The sequence below is a fragment of the Cyphomyrmex costatus genome, unplaced genomic scaffold (genome assembly GCF_001594065.2).
Source record: "Cyphomyrmex costatus isolate MS0001 unplaced genomic scaffold, Ccosl1.0 scaffold51, whole genome shotgun sequence".
In the NCBI taxonomy this organism is placed as follows: domain Eukaryota; kingdom Metazoa; phylum Arthropoda; class Insecta; order Hymenoptera; family Formicidae; genus Cyphomyrmex; species Cyphomyrmex costatus.
In genome coordinates, this window is record NW_017279354.1 from 1,071,246 (window position 1) to 1,090,358 (window position 19,113).

Sequence of the window (19,113 nt, forward strand, 5' to 3'; positions counted from 1 at the left end):
CTGGAGCGCGTTTATCATTCGCATAACCGTGAAGTAAACTGGTTCCTACGCGCGCATCGTAAATAATCGCGCGGTTATTCTCGGTCGACGATCGACTCGACGTGATTAATACTTTCGTACGAGCCCAGCACCGCTGGTTAATCGGTCTAACGGTGTACCATGGTGTGATAACACGCGGGTTCCGATAAACAGGGACATTTGCAAATCATTGATAACCCGCTGTCACCGCGATGCTTTATCGATCTTAGCCGACGCAAAAATCTCTATCATCTAGGGTAGATCGTAACGACATCGTTATAGTCGATTGCTCCTGCTGCGTCATACTTAGACTTGCCCGAAGTAAAATAGTGATAGCTTTATCAAAGGAGAATTATCCTTTCCGCGAACTAATCTTAAGGTAGGCTAGTCACAGGCGATTAAAAATTTAATTTTTTCCGTCACCTATACTTTCTTTTTTTTTTTAAAGTTGATGTACCCTAGTAGAAAATTCATGCATTTTTTAGCAGTTATTAAACCGTTATATTAATTTTGTTTCATAATTGAGAAACTTAGGGTAGAGAAGGGTTGTTCTATCATTTTCAATTTTAAAGTAATATGAAATTTACGGTAATAAACGACATTTTTTTTGCAGGAACGTGCTTATAACTATCTTATACAATTATTATTGCTTCTTGAGAGCACAAATATGACTTTAAAAGTTCAATAGGTACACGTTGTTCAGAAATAATCAATATCGTGAGAAATGGATGTGCGTGAAGTTAGCACCGCCATTTTGAAAAAATAAAATAAAATAAAATTTGTGCTGAATTGTGCTAAATTTGTGCTACATTGTGCCGCAAGAATTAATGACATAACTCAAAAAACAAAGCGTTAAATTGAAGAAAACGTTTTTTTCGCCAGCACCGCCATTTTGTTTAATCGGCAAAATAAACATTGTGCTGAGTTGTGCTCGATTTGTGCTACATTGTGCCGCAAAGATTTTAGCCGTTCTTTTACAACACCAAAAGTTATAACTAAAAATAGTTTTTCCCTCCGTGTTCGGTTTTTTGCCCATAAATCGGGTTTGTAGTGCTTCCATGTGATCGATACAGTATATCTACATATAAGAATCATTTTTTGCAAGAATATTTATATAAAGTTGGAAAAATTATTTTAGAAATAAATTTCCAATTGGATTTGTGAGCAAATTATCTTTTAAATTTTTTCTACCTTCAAATTTATATTCGCATTTACTTCTTTGAAATTTCATTTATATATAATGATGTGTGGTATTTAAAACATGATTAAAATTTATTATCTTGTGTTGTTAATGTTATTAAGGAGTGCGTAATTTTTCATGCATAAGGTGACAAATCTCAAATGGAACTAGCGTGATCGATGATTAACGACTACATCTATGTCAATGTAGACGTCTAGTCTCTTGTAGACTGGGTGAAAGTGCTAGTTAAACATCGTAATTAACTCTTCGCCACTAATAACACCCGCGAGAGGATGAATTAACGATCTCAAATCCGTTTATGCGTAGGCAAGGCATTTGTGAGTCGAAGCTCGCGAATAAATCCAAGTATCATTCTGATGCAGTCTTATCGGCGTTTGTCATGAAATTTTATTTTCCCGAGAAATAAGTCCTTGCTACTTACGTCAATAACGCGATTGGAGTCTTCGATATATCGTAAAATACGATCTAACTAACGGCCACGATAAAGACAAATTATTCGCACATCTGCCCGCCCGCCCTTTACCCGTCCCTTTCTTAAGTTCAATCAGTGGTCGTGAAACTGGTATAAACGAACTCGTCCTAATATATCCTCATCAAGACGGCAATTAAACGAAAAAAATTTAGCTCACGCGCTATTGTGAGAAATCGTAATTTGCTAATCCTAGAAAGATATGATCGGCCTCTCAAAGGTTGGAATTTATTGCACGCGAGTCAACAACAAAGATTGCATCAGGAACATACGGCATGTGATTATGTGCTATATATTATAATATGGAGATTAAAATTAGCTAATCATAAATATTCCTTATATTAAATTAGATAATCTCACATTTAATGTTAAACTTTAAAATCATATGTACATACATTATAAGAGAAATATCGTCATACGAAGGAAGTATTTCGCAAGTAAATGAATTGCGGTAGAACGGAAGCTGTATGCAATAAGTGCTTTTGCGTAAATACCTGGTAATTATAAACATAAGTAGTGGCACACGAGATTCGAGATTTCAATAGCAGTATTGTAATGCCGTTTTGAGCAACGAATACTTTCACTGGCCAGCAAGGGGAATTTCCAGTGGCTGATAATTGGATTCATGGTGTGGTCAGCCATTAAATACTTGATCTTACGGGATATTTTTCGGGGAATTAATTTGCAGAACCACGTGTACCGGATCGGCACAGCAGCTATCGTTTTCGGGAAGGAGGTGATTACGTGGAAAAGGCGATCCTTTTCTCGCTGGCGACTCGAGACGGAATTCTCGACATTCACTTATGCATGCTTACGGAGTCGCGTGATCGATGAGATCCACGAGAACGCGTTATTTACTATAAACGTTTATTGATTTGTCCGAAGACAGATGCCGTACTGAGTTAATTAAAGGAGGAACGATAAGCGAAACGCGATGTAGTTCGAGGTCGACGGACATTATAATTATGAAACTTGAAGAGAGCAACAAGGATTTTCTCGTGTGGGCTGTCCGATTCAAACGCTTCGCTCTTAATGGCCTGCCATTTCGAATGGGTTCTCTTCACTTCACTTCCGCGCCACGAATCGCAACGAAGAATGTCTGTTAGTTTATTTAATTCGAAAATATATGAAAGAGGCGAGTCGATAATTAACTCTGTGTGAGAAGTTGTAATTTATATAGCACGCATTTATTAAAACGTCTTATTTAAAAATTGAATAATTCACAAGTAAGAGAGAGAGCGGGGGACTGTCAAATTTAAGTCTATTTAAATAAAATGATAGCGCTTACTTTGATTCAATGATTATTCGTACTTAAACGATACGAGAGCATTGCTCAGCGATCCAAATGTATTTTGCGTATTGCGCGATGATCCAATTAAAAGAGATTGGCGCATACAGTATTCATTAGCGAGATGCAGGTAGCGAGTTTTTCAAGGGCGCGTTTGACGGAATACCAAGGACTGTTTCATACCGGAACAGCACAGCCTCTGTTTTCAAACAGCGGCTTAGTATCTTCACGCAAGAGGAAATTAAGAGAATTGGCCTATGTTGCGTGTGTACACAGGCGTATGATGGTACGCGGCTGCGTCGGTCGCGCCGCTCCACCTTTATCTTGTGCAATCGATGGCACGAAACCCATCTGAAAATTATGGGTTCTCGTTTAATGGCTATAGTAGTCGGCGTCAAAAATGAAACGTGAATGATTATTCCGCCGAGATACCTGGCACTTTTATCCTCATTATATCATTCAACTTCTACAGTTTTCTACAGTTTAGTCGGTCAGTAAATGTTTAACATTTCTGGTTGTAACTCTTTTTCGCTACTATAATACAGTTATTACAATAGAATCATAGTGATTTTTCATATATTAAGAAAAAATTTATTAAATCTCACGGTATATATTTTTTTAAATAATACCATCTAATTTATTTACTTTTAGTAAATAAATATTTACTTAATAAAAAATGATAAGTTAATGGATCTTATACCAAATAAATAGCACTTCTCAAATAAATATTTATTATTTTTATATTAAAAATTTAGTTTATTTTTAATCTCCTTTTATCAAAAAATCACATTTTATCAAATTGCTACGTTTTGTATTTATAATATTTTGTTTAGATTATTAATTGTGCCAAAGTTTCGAATTTAAAATTAATTTTTACAAAAGAGAAGTTCTAAAAATATATTAGAGAAATGACTGCAAGTGCGGAGATAAATGCAAGAGAAACGATAGCAATATCGCATTGCTAATTTGCTACCACGTTTCTCTCACAACGATTTTCACATTTCTCGAATTTCTTGTTAATGTTTTTTTTTATAGAACTTGTCTATCGGTCTATTTATCTGTCGAACAACTCAGTATGTAAACCTCAAATTAAATGCCTGTTAAGCTATAAAAGCGATGCAGTTGGTTTACCTGCGGCCAGGCCTCCCGATATCGTCCAATTAAACGGGATGGTAGGTAACATTACAGCCATGTGCTCTTGTGAACTACAAGCGCTAGCGATACGCATTAGCACCGAAGGGTGAAACGAAGCGAATTGTGCCGCGCCCCGCACATTTCTCTCCTCGGTTTCTCTGCTCGCGCGTAACACTCGCCACACGCGGCACAACCCAGCTGTCAGCCACTCAATAACGAGGCGGCGCAGACAGTCCAGGCCTGTATCGCACACGCGTGTCCGTAACTCCGGAGAGGTGCAGCGTGTAGTAGGTTTGATCATATCGTGGCTGTAACTTCACGGCGAGAGAATATATTTTTTCACGGAGAAACATTTCGCGTGGACGTCACAAGGGCAATAATAATCGCGGATTCTCTTCGCGTGCGTAATTGAGAATCGATGGTGAAACACGGCCGCGCGGTGAACGGCCTCGGATCGGGGCGAATTGACGATCCCGGAGCACGATCGTTAAACAGTGATTTACGGCCACGGCGATCGCGTTCGGCGTTCGGAAAAATTAATGACGTGCCTCGATGATAATGATGACGACGACGACAACGGTGATGATTCGAGTCGATCCGCGTGACTTTATGCACATTCCAGTGTTTAACGTGTCAGATGTGTATAAATGTATACGTGTGCATCGTTGTTGCTTGCAAGAGATCTCGCGCATTCAAGGCTGGTGCGGTGATCTTTGACGTGTAATCATACTTCATTATCCACTTTGCAATATCATGTATAAACATTAGTTGTCCGCGAATCGTGGCGCGATCGATACGCTGCGTTATTCCCATATATCGTCAGGTCAGTGTAAACTGGCGATATCGACTGGGCCTTGAATCTTTGAATTCGATTCCAGTCCGATATTCGCGAAAAAGAGTCCTCGAAACTCGGCAATTGATTGATATAATATATTACGTGATATATTTTTAGAATTTCACAATTTATTATGCTACACACAATAGAACATTATTTTTAATCAATTTTACATGTGTTGTCTTTTTGTTTACAAGATTACTTTCTGCCAATTTTATTGGCAAAAGCTAATCTTGAAAAAAAAAAGGTAATATACCACCATGCTTTCAGCATTTCGACGAATGGAGAAAAATAAAGTTTTTGTTACCGTCAAATCTATAGGAAAATAAACACATCTATGGAACTGTAAAAAAAAAAATATTCGAGTTTTTAACAGTTTTTTATAAATTTCATTTGTTGGAATCAAAAAATGTGTAGTATAGAACGATATCTACACGATGAAAATAGAATCAGTAGCGCGCAGCATTGGGCTGATCGGTGTCACCTGGTGATCCTTGAATAGTGATCGTGGTGTGCACGCTCGATCGCGGCACGCACTCGCGTCTCGATCGCCGAAGATCACGCTGCTGTTGTACGGTCGAACGGTGTTGGTATCGTTCACAGTGACTATTGATAGTGCATCATCGACTGGATATCGAATTGGGTTTTTCGTCTAACGACATACGGACCAACTAACGACGCTCGTCCATATGTTAGTCCCGTTTCGACGGTTCGTGATAACGCACCCGTATTGGTGAGTACAATAGATAGACGCATACTGTGTTGGATGCGAGCACCGTGCCGTACGTGCAAAAGTGCAAAGTTAATTTCTTGCTAAGCAGCCCGACGTATTTTTACGTCGTTGATAGTCTACCGTTTAGAATGACGCGCGTTTACTGATCGAATTATTTATATATATATATATATAGTATGAATAAGTTTTTTATTTATTAATATGACATTATGGGATATGATATGATGTTATCAAGAAAGACATACTTAAATGTACGATGTTAATTTTCTTATCTCGGCTACCAAAAATTATGAAATTAGCCACAGTTAATATATTTTATTGATTTATATTATCAGAAGATATCAGAAGATATCACTTTTGAGAGAGTAAAAGAGATATACAGAAAATATCAAGATACGATATGTAAACTAAATACAATGTCAATTCCATGAAACTAAAAATTTTTGCTTAAATTTTTATTTCATTGATATATCTCCTAATATAAAAACAATTTCCAATACTTTATAAAGCTTCTATAAATATACACTTTACACATTTCAATCAATTGCTATTTTAGTTATTTGGTCAAGTGTCATCGCAACACGTTTTATACCATAGCTATATTTAAAATGCTTAACGATAATATAATATTTATTTATACTTAGATTTTTGTGAGAGAGGAGATATGACGATTATTTTTCACGTTTCCGCTGAAGCAGATTCTCGAAGCATTTGGCTTTGAATGTCATTGGTAATCTTCAAAGTAATGGCTTCGAGTGAGTGTATATCGAAAGGTCTGTACGGATAATTCCGATGGAGACGTAAAAGATATTAACGACCATACGGTGACCGCACGTTTCGTTTAGCTATCTATCTATTTAGCGTTTAAATTACGCACGTGGATTGCTTCTCTAAATGCGCGTATTACGCGCGTTCTTTGCTTAATAGAGAGCCGTTTAATAGGTTCGCGGCTCGCACCTGGTTACGTTTCACCGCGTAGCTTCAAGATCACGCTATCGCTCGCGAATCTCGCTGCTTCTTCTCGCCCAAAGTGCTCGAAACGAATTTATTAGCGATGCGCATCTCGCGCGAGATTAAATCGACTCTCCCCATAATTACAAGAATAATACGAACGGTTATGTAGCGACCCGATGTGCAGCTATCGGCTTTATAACGTTTTAATTATATGACTACACTGTCGCGCGGCGAGAGCATCCGAGAAAATGCTTTCTGTTACGCGTATTAATGGGAGAAATCTCATTCAATGCAAATGTAGAAAACACGAGATGCTTATTTTATGGTAAGTTGAACGAAATATATTGAATGAGTTAAAAGGAGATATTGGACTAGTAAAGTTTTTATGTAAAGAAGTTTTGCGATAATCTCTTTTGATTTTATTATTATTGGTTATTTTGTCATTTTTCTCTTTATTTTGTGCGATATTATATATCTTATAACACTTTATGTAATATAATACTTTACGATTAGATTATAACATTTTATATTTGGTTAATCTATTAGATAATATCGAGGATAAATATAAGAATTATATATATCTTCGATATTATCTAATAGATATGAGAAAAATATCGAAAGAATTATCAGACAGTTATCGTTTCTGCAAATTTATATTTATAGAATATTTTTCTTCATGAATGTTTTTCTTTCCGTTAAAAAATATTGACTTCGGATAAAATTGGTGTGATTTTACGAAGGAGATCTCTGATATGTCGCGAATCGTACATAACTCGTACTATCGCCAATTAAAGGTGAGCATCGATTTAACAGCGATTCGGTTGGATTCGGAGGCAGTTGTTGCGGAGGTGAGCGTAAATCTTGTCCTTCGTGGTTTCAGTTTCTCGAAAGGAGTGAGAGGCGATCGCGATCCATAGTAGCCGATTTATTTATCCGATCTATCTTCTTTTCCTCGATAATATTAGTAGACAAATTCCTAGTAATTTGGAAATATTCAAGTCACTTGTTATTTTTACATACTTTATACTTTATTGAAAGAAATGTTTTGTGCCAATAATCATAATTTGATTCATATGTATATAAATTATGAGAATTTTCTTATTTTGAATTAAAAAATTATATTGTTTCAATAAAAATTCATTTTGGTTAATTTTCATTTGAAACGCAGTTCTTATATTAAAAAGTAAAAAATTTTTGTAATTGTCATATCATCCAAATTATGGTTATCCATACAAAATATTTCTTTGATTGTGGATAATAAAGATTAGATGAAAGAGATATATATTAGTCTAATATTTTATTATTAAAAAGTATTTAACTGTATTATACTTTATTTGTAGAATTAAATCCACAGTTATTCCAATTTAATCAAAATTGGCGTAGTATTAAATGTGTTAAGGATACCTTACGAGACACGTTACGATTGAAGCAGCCCCAGTGTTTATCGCGAAGCGACGTATAGCCAGCAGGTGCTTGATCGGTGGTAATTTTGCAACTTGTCGGTAGGTAAACGGCACGAGAAAATGATGCATATTTTACCCGAATAATATATGAATGCCTTGCGTGTACCACAGATTCGAGGCATCAGGTGGGCCTTAAAATTGCACGTGTGTATGTGACGTGCATGCATGATCGGCGTCGAAACCGCGCTCATGTCAATCCGTAACGTATCGTGTAATCTCGTGCTGGGGGAGGAATGGAAACAAGCGGATGAAAACAGCGGTCGAGACGGAAGAAAGATATTAATTTCATATATCGCGGTGGTGTAATCGATTTATCATTGATCAAAACAATCAACGCCTCGATATTATCCTCCGCAAATATTCGTCGAGTCATCGACCGGTTTTTGCCTGCCGTTCAATGCACGGAAATTTCACGGCGATGTCGCCACAGAAGTTGGACGCATGTGGGACGATTTCGTAGGTGTCGACGGAGTTCCGGACACGAGCAGGAATAACGTCACCGACAGAAACCGCCGTGCGGTCCTAATGTCGTGCTTAGAATAGTTCAAAATATTAGGAGGTCACCGCTCGACCGACATTGTAACTCATTAAGCCAATTAAAACGGCCAAGTTCTTGCTGGTTGACGTCACGAATTCAGAGCTCCGCATTCCTTACTTTTTCTCCGGCCGGTTTCCATTCCGAGGGCTGCCATGTGGACGTATAGAAAACGTAGATCTCGCCGGAGCGTGATCTCGATTTGCGTTTAGAAACCGTTTAGAAAAACGCTCTTGTGATTCTTTATCACTCCCCGCGCACGCTCTGGATCTTATCTAGGTTTTAAATTGATACAATTATTGTTTTTCATTAACGTAATTAATTTTCTATTTCTATCAAGCTCTAATGTTTCCACTCTCTTACCTTTTCGTTAAGATTACATTATTATATATATTATATATAATTATAAGGGTGTCATATTTTCTATTTTTCACAAATACGAGCAGCAGATGGATCGCGATCGCTTGAGTAGTACGTGACATAAATTGATACCGCTCTAAGGTGTTATTAATATTATAATATTCTATTAGTGTAATTGATTCTCTATTTCTGCTTAAGCGTAGACAGGTTTTTACGCGTCACTATCAATTTTCTTAGACGGATTCTCGGTTGAATTATCGGAGAAAGTTGTTAATAACTGTAATGTCGCGCGGAAGGGAAGAAATTTCCGGACGGCAGGCAGAGAGTTTGACGTTTGGGTCGAGCTACTTTTCTTTTTCGGCCACGTGTTTGCTGGTGCACCGACACTTATTGCTCTGTTTTGGCAGTTTTATCTTTACCATCGAGAGCACCATGACGAGCCTTAAGAGGCTTTACAACTTGGCGATGAAACGCCTCGACCTTGATTCAGCGATAGCCAAACTCGAAGATGAGTCGCGTGATCCTTGATCTCCTCGTAAAAAGGTTCGCTGATGAGAGAAGGTTTCGCTTTTTTTACTGAATATTTACGATTTAAAAATCCTCGACAGAATCATTCATACATCAAGGCGACGAAATATTGCTTTAATAAGACACATGAAACGTGGGTAAAATAATTATAAAAAGTAACCTACATTTTGTTTTTAATTTTGAGTTGTGAATTTTACAGGAAAATTTGTGAAATTAAATTTTTAATTGTAGTTTTTTTTTCGAAGAATCGCTTTAAACTTATTCATAACATTAATTTAAATTTCATGAAATGACAAACGGATATTGCAGTTCGCAGAACTCCAACGTATCGAGTTTAATTTCCCGCTGCGTGTATAATTAATTCCTCTATTCTAAAGAATACAGGATCGAAATCACGGAATGTTTGAAATTAAATATCTTTAACGTTAAAATAGTTCTTTGATTATCATACAATCAATTGAGATAATCTAACTTATCGATCAAATAACCGATTCTTTGTTTTAAATAATTTAAATAAAATGAATAGTTGCCTATGTATAATCTGGAGATTATTATGAAATAATTACGAAGCTTATTGTAATTTTAATTATGCACAGATAATACCTTTATATTCAACAATTTTCCATACAATGTAGATATATTTTACAAAATTCTCAAGATATGAGAGTTCAGAGCCCCACCCTCTATAGAATCGTTCAATTCAATTCAAAGACATAAAAGTTGGCAACTGCAAGTCAACGATGAAACTCATGCATTTCACATCTGCGGTCATAATTTTTTGCGGCTCACGCATCATCCTGGACGTTGCGTGACGCAAGAAATCGCGCGAGAGTTTTTAACGAAGACGCATATTATTATTGTCCCCGCGTATACGCGAGACGCGCGCGCGCATCGGCGACGCATCCGAGAAAGTATATGCGTCGCGACGCGACGTCCGTAGCCGCGGGGCGAGATAATACCGTTTCTCACGCGCGGATCGCACGACGCGTGACCCGTTAATACGCGGTGGCGACGTCCCGTGCATGTGTCGAGCGCGCTTTCACGGCGAGCGTGCGAGCGCGCTCGATAGAAGAGGAAATCCGCGCGCGAGTAACGCGTGTTAAACGGAAAGAAGATCGTCGTCGCGTTTAACCCTATCGCCGTAAGAAACGCACATAAACCGCCGCGCCGGCGAGAGAAGAAGAGAGAGAGAGAGAGGAATCGTTATTCGATCACCGCAATAAAGTTGTGTCCATGATTTGCATACGCGAAAGCGATTGCTTCCAGATGCGCGCTGCCTTGACTGCCGCTTTGCATCGCAAGAGAGGAATCGTTATTCGATCACCGCAATAAAGTTGTGTCCACGATTTGCATACGCGAAAGCGATTGCTTCCAGATGCGCGCTGCCTTGACTGCCGCTTTGCATCGCGCATCGCCGGGATGTTTTTCTCACGTCGTATTCGTTTTTATTGTTTTCTCGTCAATATAAATTTCCCGCGTCCTGTTTCAGTCCTGCTTATAACGTTGGATTTAAATTATATGAGAAACTATACGAGATCCCTGATGGGTGCTGCTGATGGATTGACGAGATATTCAGCGAATTAAAACTTCAAACGAATATCGTATTATCGTATACGTTATTCATCCTGTTTCTTTGACGTAACTTTGATCACACTTGGAGATCGCGTGACGCATTCCTCTTCGCTGCCGACGCGCTGTTAACGTTTTTCGAGCTCAGACGAAATCTGTATTTACTTGAATTCGGAGACTCTGTTGAATGATGGACGATGACACTCTCGCGTCCCGCAGATCCGGAGAAACTGCTAACATGCGAAGAAATATATCACGCGTCTGTGAGTGAAACGATCGATCGACACGCGATGAGCGTCCGTTTCAATGGATCGCGGCCGGCGGATCCCTTTTGGAAACACGGTTGCGCGTAATGGTCTTCCTGATGGCGGAGCAGAAGCGTAACGCGATTATACCCGGCGTGCCTCGTAACACAAGGGAATACAACGTGTAATTTCCGCCGATGGCCGATAGAAAGCTGAAAGAGCCTTTGCGATCGACCCTTCACTACCTGTGTAATGACCGGACCGACACGCCGCACGATCCATCGTTCTTGATTCTCGATGACGAGAAAGTGTTTGGGGGGTGTGCACGTCGCGCTGAGTGCATCTTGCGATGTATCTTGATGCCCGTCGCTATCGACGACCAGCGTACATCTCATCGTTCATTAATATCCCGTTTTAACCGGAGATAGCGCGATCACCGCTGTAGTCGACCAAACGAAGAGTCGTCGTGTGTTAAAGTATATATGTATATGTTATACATACAATACATATATTAATATTTCGGAACAATTAATCACTCCTGTGACTTGCATGCAAAATGACGGACGTACCTCCATTATGGGACTGGGATGTAATAATTATTGCGTTTTACGTAATACTAATCACGTGTAAGAGTATTTTCTGAGGTAAACACGATCAGGATACGCGGGATTGGCCAGAAAAGCCTCGGAGCAATTTTCTCGAATGCAGTTGATGAAATCGCAATCTCTCTGACCTGTGCACGCGCGTCGACTTGCCTCTTCCCTGTTTTTCCTATTTTTCTTTTTTTTTTTTACAAGTATGCTTTCAATCGGACGAGCCCGCGGGGTGAAAAGTGTTGATAAATTTCCGCTAGTACGCATAACGAGAAATAGCGATATTTTATTACTAAGCCAACTGTAATAAAATTGTACGAGTTGACACGAGTCACACCGTTTCGTAGAAAGCATCGACAAATCCCTACGTGTTTTTTTTTTTTTTTTACTTCTCTTACGATACTTTTACGGCTTGTATAGCTCCTGAATGTCCTGTCGATTGTTTTCTTACGATTGAATCTAGTCTCGCGTTATAAGAAACTTTCGTCTTCGAGGAGAAATAAATCACGTAGCTACTGCAAATGAGAAAATGAGATAACACATAGATAACACGAGTATAATTATTTACAAGATTGCAGTTCGAATAAATAAATAATTAAACAGATTATTCATCGTTAGTTAGTATATAAATTAATTGGTAATTATAAATCTATCATTATATGATTATTTAATGTAGTTACTTATTAACATATTTAACGAGTATAAACTAAATAATAAGTAAAAATAACACATAATTTATATATTGTTATACTTAATAGTGTATAAATATATGTATATCCCTGTTATCACGTGTAATTTACGTTGCTTGAAATATTTTAATTATGTGTTATCGAGAGATATTATCAGGAAATCTTATAACCCACTTTTAATATAGTCTGCAACAAATTAGATTAAATTCTCTTCTCATTTGCCGCCATGTCCCTTGACAGATTTACGGCTGCACAAAACCGTGTTTGAGAGTATTATGAAACGTATTTATCCAGCGTATTTGAAACGTGTTTAGAAACGAGCATTACTTGTGCGTCAATCTAACAGAAGACGGATTTATAATGCAATTACATATACTGGAAGGTTTGCGATAAAAAGCCGGTTACGTATCGCGAAGTGGAGAGAAGCATACTGATATAAAGTGGAAAGTAACAGACCAGATCTCGCGCAGGATCTCACGTAAGCGCGAAATAAATAACGAGATATATGCATTAACGTAAATCTAGTTTTACATTTATAGCGTGTGCTGCGCGCGCGCGAACCAAACTCACGATGTATGATATATGTATATGTATATGAATGAGAATCGTGCGACTTCTTGTCGTTACGCACCACGTTCTGAGGGCGTATTGGCTTTTTGAGTTTAACGTTATTAGCAAAGGAGCACATTTGCGAGTGCAATTAATTTCTTGACACGGTAGGTTCTTTAGTAATCGAAGCTCGCTCGCGAAATGCCTTGTGAATAGTTATTGAATGAATTATGGCGTTGAAACGTCGGAAAACAATTTTTGCAATTAATTACTTGTGATTCTAATGCCAATAATAGGCGATCAAGTATTGACCTTAAAGGATGCATGCTCGAAGATACATTCGATGAAGTAAATGGATGCGTCTAACGATCTTGAAGTGCGATTTTCTAATTATTAAACTCTCTCTCTCTCTCTCTCTCTCTCTTTTGAGCGTATAAAAAACGGAGTTAAACTTGATATTATAAATGTAGATTCTATCCAATGATCTTTTTACTCTCTTAACTTTTTCAGTTCGGAAACAGTCAGATTGGATTTACGAGATGCATGTGCATATATCATTCATATTACTAAACCATATTTGCAATTAATTTTATGACATTCCTGAAATGCCATCTATCTCCATTCGTAGATTTTACAGTGAACCTAAAGAGATACAGTGAGAGAAAAAAATTACTAATTCTTAATGCATATTTTTTTAGTACTAACAATGAATAATTCTTTTAATAGATAACATTTATCTATAGTAAAATAAATGTTTACTCAATAAAAAAATGATAGTTAAATCAAATTAATGTTTTTTTATGAAAAAAATATATGTGTACACATTTGGTAAATATTTACTTTGAACTATTTAATATTTATTCAAATGTAGTATTTTTTTTATTCAAATAGTAGTATAACGTTTCCTTAACAAAAATGTTGTGAAAGTTTGTCATTTAGCTTTTTGTGTAAATATTAATGCTTAGTTGTCAAGTTGCCATTATTTTCTCAGCCTTCCCTCTGGCATCTATTATTGGAAAAAGCATCCGGTAGTTCTAGAACATTCTATATAACTACGTAAATGGATAAAATTATAGTTGTTGTTATATCGCGCCTCATATAATAAATACTGAAACCTGTTGCCAACGGGAATTCGTCATTTCGTGACCGCCGAGAAATCCGCAAGGCGATCCTTCACACAAACAAATAAGACTTCGTCCACCGTGGTCGAGTACGTATAAAACACCTGAGATCCTTGGCATCACGACACGCGTATTTCACGCGCGAATGAAAATCCGTTGGATTCCGATCATATAGTCTTACACGTCGTCATTCGAATGCAATTGATTGGACAAAACGTTGTGGAATAACGTGGTTTATGAGAAAGTATACGAAAATATTTATCGACGTCTTGAAATGAAGAAAAATTGTATAAACCAAATTATGCATATAGATATTATATAATGTGATACAGTATCAGATACAGCAACTGTTTTATATTTACATTGGTGGTCGTAATATATGTTCTTAGTGAAATCCTCTATGAAAATTTATGTCTTAAAGAATAATTGGAGAAATATTTGGTGAGGAAATATTGTTCCTATTAGCTGTTAGATTAATATTATAATATATCAATTATTAGTTGTACATATTTATATCAGAAAGAGAGAGCGGTAGTTGAGGCGAAACGAAGTGAGAAATTCATTATAGTCGATAACATGACGACATAAAATATTATGATCGTCGTGGAAAATTAATGAGGGCTCGACTAGAAGAATTGTCGAGCCATCTGACAAATATGTGAGATCAGATAGGATTAGTGGAACGGGTTGATCAACACGTAAATAGTAATTTCCATCCGATCGATAGGTCATACTTCATTTAGCTTACATATATTAAGCTTTACGTATTTAATACCGGTAACTCCTCATATTAGCCTTCCATTTAACGTAAAAACGATTGAGAAGTTAATTAATTAATATTATAGTTTTATATATAATATATACATGTCAAAAAAGGCAAGAATGCAGAATAAGTTTCTGGACCAAATAACGTAAGAGTCATAAATATTATAAATTATTGCACCGATAATTACGTAATTGGATAAATTCGATTTCGGGAACTGTTTATCGCAGAATTTTACTTGATTTATGTGGCGACGTTAATTAGCAATCATCGCAATTAATTAATCAGCTTGGCGACTACAAGTGGATTAAGTGGCACAAGGAGGAGGCATAACGGAAAATGGTTGATATGTTAAGATTCATGGGATCGATTTCCCGAAGCGAAATGCGCTCGGCCATGAGATGCAGTTTACAAGACGATTAAAACATATTGCTTCAATTCGATCTGATCATTCTTTATGCTCGGTAGGGGACTCTCGAGCTTCCTCGGCCGGCGCTTAATTAAGTTTCGAGTCAATTAAGCCCGTACGATGAGCGAAATTATATCGTACGACGAGGCGATGCGCTCTGTCACACAACCAGCGTTAATTAATGCGCGTTATATGTGAATTCATATTCGTAATTTCATAGAATTTTCTCGTGGAACATGTACCCCTACACATATAAAGAGGCTGATTTTATAGAACTAATTATAGTTGAATATTTAAAACATAGGACATTCTGAATATAGGAAAGTATATATTTTAAAGAATAATTAGAAATTAAAAAAATTATTTTCAAATTGACTAAGAAATTAATTTAAGAAAATAATTAATTTTTCGCATAAAATTAAAATTTATGATGGAGTTACATATTACCTACATTATCTCAAACATTAACTATGATTCTATAAATTTTCTTACGTTGTAACGCAACGTCTTGGAAAATTAATAGTTTTAAACAATGGTATGCAAATATAAAAGAACAAAAAAAAGAATGGAAGAGCCTATAAGAATATAGAAAAGTCTAGGACGAACCTGATAAATGTATGGTAGAATTTATTTATTGCTTTAGTAAAAGAAATTTACCATCTTTAACACAATTTAAATTCGGTTTAAATATTAACGTCAATTTTACCGCGCACGCGAGAACTGTCGGCATGCATGCTGGCCACTCGGCAGATGCATCGACGACTTTGACGCACGATAAGCTTCTTCACTTAATGAACGACGTCGATATTTTATCGAAATTTTTTGCCACTTGAACGGGTTGACGACTTTTCTCGCTTTCAGGAAGATGTTAGGAACGACATGCATTGCGCGCGGTGAAATTGCGTGTTTGCAGTTTGAAAGGTCACTTCCGCGTCATTCACTAATTAATTCCTTTAGCTACAAATTAACAGTTTGACAGGTAAATGATTAATTTGAAGTTCTATAATTATTGTGAATAATTATTATTAATTGAGGAAATCTTCCACCTTTTTTCTCTCTTTATTTATTGTCTATTTATAAAAAGTTTTATTTTTACATATGAGAACAAATATTTTTTATCTGTTGAATAATCAAAAGAATTGGAAAGTACACGTGTTAAATTTATCTTTATTAAGTAAATAATCCATTATCTCATTATTTAAAGTCTGTGTTCGCCATAAATAACGCCATAAATAACGTTTTTGTTGAACAATTTTCGTTATCAATGTTACGGTGGTCGACGAGTGTTAATTTATTGTTTTCCAGCAACGTCAATCTCACTGATTGTCGTTATCATCAGCGGTCAGCCCACGCGAAGGCGAGAGAAAATTTTCCAGACGTGCTCGTCTAATCATTGCGCTACGAGAGCTATCTCGAGTAGGAAGAAAGTGCGCCGCTAAAAGCGCGACGTGCGTGCTTTCACATAAATATCGGCTTGATAAATGTACCGGCCGGGGTGTTATGGATGGAGAATATTAGAATGGCACATGGCGATCGCCGCGATGGCCGTACGCTATTGTAGGCGTAGCGAGAGAGCAGAGATTAAACGTGATCCCAATCAAGACGATTCACAAGCGCGCTTCCGCGTCCTTCGACGTAAACGTTGCACTCGATCCATCAACAATTATAACGATTAAGATTTGCGTGAACAATCGGTCGTACGAGAAACTCGTCGCTTTGTTAACGCACTCGTCAAAACGCTGCTTCCAGAAATAACGTGTAAAATATTTAACAAAACAAAGACGATGTAAGAATAACGTTACAGTAATGATAGAAACAAAAAATTCTGTGCATTATCTGTATCTCTCTCTCTCTCTCTCTCTCTCTCTCTTCCTCTCAATATTTTAAAATACCATGGAAAAGAATATCGAATAAAAAAAACGAGAGTTGAAAATTGATATCCCAATTGCAATTTAATAAAAATACATTATTTAGTATATTTTTACATAATTTATTGCAATTAATGTATTTTGTTAAATTATGGATGTGATAATCTTTGAATTAATTTCATGATATATTTTAGCCACAATACAATCAATTTTTTTTATTGCAAATTTCGTATTAATCTTTTTATCGCTTTAGATATACGTATACTAGTCTTTACAACATATATGGCTCATTTTCTAACGATGAATAATACAAGGAATGAAGGTCGGGCTTTTGAACGTAGTTATTGTTAACGGTCAAGGCCGAATTAGTCGCGAGTTTGCAATTACATTACAAGCATATCCACCGACGCGACGTCAGGATTAACCTGTTGGAATAGACTGGAAGATAGATCAAGGTATATCAAAGCCGTGAGATTAGTCGCCGATACTAAACGGGTTGACACGTCCGAGACAATTATATCCCGGTATATACGCCATTAGCCCGCGGCGCACAATGTAACACCCGCGTATAGGAACAATAGGAAGCTCGTGCACGATGATTGATCGCCCAGCTGGATGCAATCGTACCGGCTGGATACCCTCGAGAGTTTCTCCTCCTCTTCCTCCTCCACCGTCTTATCTTAGCAGCTCTTCGTCTTACGCGCCAATATTGTGCTGTGCTACGCCACCGTCTTGATGAGTTTCGCTAAGTCCGCTGGTTAGGCTAACTACTCGCGTTGTTGATTTGCATACCGAATACGCACGGCAGCCTATAAATTTTGTTCACTCGTGGGTATAATGCGTTTTGCGTTGTTGCGGTTTAAGACTCCCACGTTCCTTCTCTCACGCACTCTGCGTCTCAATAATTGTTTCCTAGTTTATATTGTTTATTTGCTATAACGACATGAATAACAAAAAATGAAATTTTTTAGAAAATTAATTGAATATATCTCTTGAATCATTAACATTTTATTATTTTAACCTTTTTTATTATTTTAACCTGCATACTGGGTTTTTTAAGGCGAAATTTTACTCTTAAATTTCTTGGTATTTTTAAATTTTATAAAATAAATTATTTAACATTTAATTTAAATAATTAATCTTATAAAAGTATAATGTATTTTTTAAAGTATGTTTTTTTCTTTATTTTCGTTTACTTTTTTAAACAACTAAAAAAAATCACAATTTTCTAATTATACCATTATTGTAGAAAATAGGCATTATAACTTTGATTAATGATTTTTTCTTCCTCAATTTTCATGTCTTGATTTTATTTTTTTTATCTTTTTTTAATTTTAGTCTTTAATACTTTCCAAGAATAAAGTCGGAATTTTCGATTGGATTGTAAATCGTCTTAAACTCCTCGATTTAATCAAGCTTGTTCTTTCCATTCGATATAATTTGATACATTGATCGACGATACCGAAGCGTCTGACCGCATCTGGCTTGTGCGTAGATCGAAATCGCGTGGGTCGTGAGTGAGCTGCATCGAGAGACTTATGCAAATTCAATTTAACTCGCCTGTGCAGTGGAGGAGGACCAATCAGGGTCAGTTTGAAAACTTTGCGAATTTTAATATATTATTATTTAGAACTGAAGCAATGTCTGTCATATAAATTGTAATTTTTTATGAAACACTTCTGAATAATAATTCGTTAAATAATTTAATTTTAGTGAATATTTTGAACGCTATGTATTAACACCTTCTAATAAACATCAATATTATTAAATTGTTGGTCAATTTAGCTAC

General features: G+C 36.6%; 1 protein-coding gene across 1 annotated transcript in view; it reads left to right on the forward strand.

The window, feature by feature from the left end:
- The window catches only part of cv-c (RhoGTPase activating protein), a 206,906-nt gene that overhangs the window by 35,825 nt on the left and 151,968 nt on the right, over positions 1-19,113 (forward strand). The gene's annotated exons all lie outside the window — the stretch shown is intronic.